Source organism: Myotis daubentonii, chromosome 14 (genome assembly GCF_963259705.1).
Source record: "Myotis daubentonii chromosome 14, mMyoDau2.1, whole genome shotgun sequence".
In the NCBI taxonomy this organism is placed as follows: Eukaryota; Metazoa; Chordata; class Mammalia; order Chiroptera; family Vespertilionidae; genus Myotis; species Myotis daubentonii.
Window position 1 is genome coordinate 18,086,557 of NC_081853.1, and position 2,065 is coordinate 18,088,621.

Sequence of the window (2,065 nt, forward strand, 5' to 3'; positions counted from 1 at the left end):
GGAAACCAAGTGGAAAAAACACACCAAATTTTGCTTTAAGTAGTGACCTTCCTTATTCATGTTCATAGGGGGAAATTTTCTTCTAAGCAAGGCTGGTGAGGTCTTCAGTGCCTTTCACATGGGACACCATGATTTCACAAAGCCTTTACCTGAAGAACTAGTTCTACATGAAGTTGACTATCAATGGGCTCAAGTTCCTGGAATTCCTGAGTCACCATAGACTATTGGAGAGACGTGGCCTTCCCATCCCCAGCTCCCAGCAGAGTGGAATTAAGCCAGGATGGAGAACAAGCCGGGACTTAGTGTCCAAGGCTGCAGAAATGAAAATCCCCTTGGAGATGTTCTCCTGTGTTCAGCAATTTATTCCTGCTGGGTGTTCAAAGGACAGTGCGATTTAAATGCAGTATCTGGCATCGTTGGTTTTCTTGGCTCTGTGCATGTTAAACCTGATATTTTTATTGACACACTAGAGGCCCAGGGCACGAATTCGTGCACAGATGGGGTCCCTCAGCCTGGCCGGCAATTGAGGCCTATGAGGTGGGCGGGGGGGGGGGGGGGGAGAGGGGGGGAGGTCAGCCAGCCAGAGGGAGGGACCCTGGGAGGTTGGCCAGCCAGTGGAGGGGGGGTGGTGGGAAGAGGGGCTATGAGAGGTTGACCAGCTGGGAGGAAGGGCCTCAGGAGGTAGGCTGTGGGAGCGCTCTGACCACCAGGGGGCAGCTCCTACGTTGAGCATCTGCACCCTGGTAGTCAGTGCACATTATAGCGACTGGTCAACCGTTGGTAAGGGTCACTTAGGCTTTTATATACATAGATTATTTTAAAGAGAGAGAGAGAGAGAGAGAGAGAGAGAGAGAGAGAGCGACAGAGACAGAGATGCTCTCACCCCTCCTCTTTCCTTTCTCTCCATTAACCTGATTCTCTACCAAGTTATTCTTAGGATCTTGGGAGACTGCAAAACATGATCCTTATTCATTGTCCATTGAACATTTACAGACACTGTTCTGAGCACTTTCCATGTATTAAAGTCACATAGCACAGGGTACATAGGAATTGTTATTGTCCGTGTCTGTGTTTAGGGAGACTGAGGCCCAACGAGGTCAGGGAGTCAAAGTCTGAGCTCCACAAACACAGTGGTCCACAGCCCTGGCTGGTCCCTACCCTTGAGAAGCCGATGTCTGAAGTGCACGGCCAGAAAATGAACAACAGAGCAAATGAGATACTTTCTGCAACAAATAAAAGCAGCGAAAAGAAGAAAGGGAAGAGATTAGTCCCCCTTGTCCAAGGTCACACAGCGCCTAATAGGTGTGAGGCTGGGCCTGGAACCCAGCTCTCTGACTCTGGGCGATCTCTGGGCACCCATGTTGTTCTTCTCCTCAAAGAGGCTCATCTGTCATTCCAACATGGCTCTTTGGGGGGAATTAAAGTGAATTGTCACTTTAATTCACTTTATGTAATTACTATACACTTTATGTATTACTATATATATGTATTATTATATGGATGAATGAGAATCCTCTTAGCTACATACATGCTTAAGCTCTGCAGGCAAAGGGGTGGGATTTCTAGTTCAAAGGTTTCACAAAAATCACCCTCAAAAGAAAAAAAAAAACTATCCAAAATACAGATCCTTGTTCCTATGAAATTATTCCCAGAAAGATAAAACCTACGTAAACTTCTACCAGTGTCAAACCATCCAGTGCTAACCATGGATATAAATCTTTGACAATTCGGTGGCAGAAAGATGGCATCTTGCTGACTTCCTTTGCATTTTTAAAAATTATTAATATAGTTTTTCTTAATCCTTATCTTAAACTTGTCTCTGACTTTAAGAGAAAATTTTGTAAACTCAGCCTGTAGAGCATTCATAAAAGGGATAAGCACCACATATTTCTAACTTAATTACTACACCATTAAAACGAGCTCCGCACAATGCCTCCGGAAATGGGCTTTTGTCTGAGAGACAGAGAAGAGTGTGTGTGGTTTCCTTTCCAAATCAGACTGCTGAACACGCAGCCAAGTTGTGTCCCAGAGCACAGGCTATCCCGTGTGCACCCACCCTGGGTGA

General features: G+C 45.8%; 1 non-coding gene across 1 annotated transcript; it reads left to right on the forward strand.

Moving 5' to 3' along the window:
* The first annotated feature begins 334 nt into the window (after window positions 1–334).
* LOC132215999 (small nucleolar RNA SNORA8) lies at window positions 335–469 on the forward strand. The gene has a single exon (XR_009448683.1). It is a non-coding gene; the product is annotated as a small nucleolar RNA SNORA8 (small nucleolar RNA).
* The last annotated feature ends 1,596 nt before the right edge of the window (window positions 470–2,065 follow it).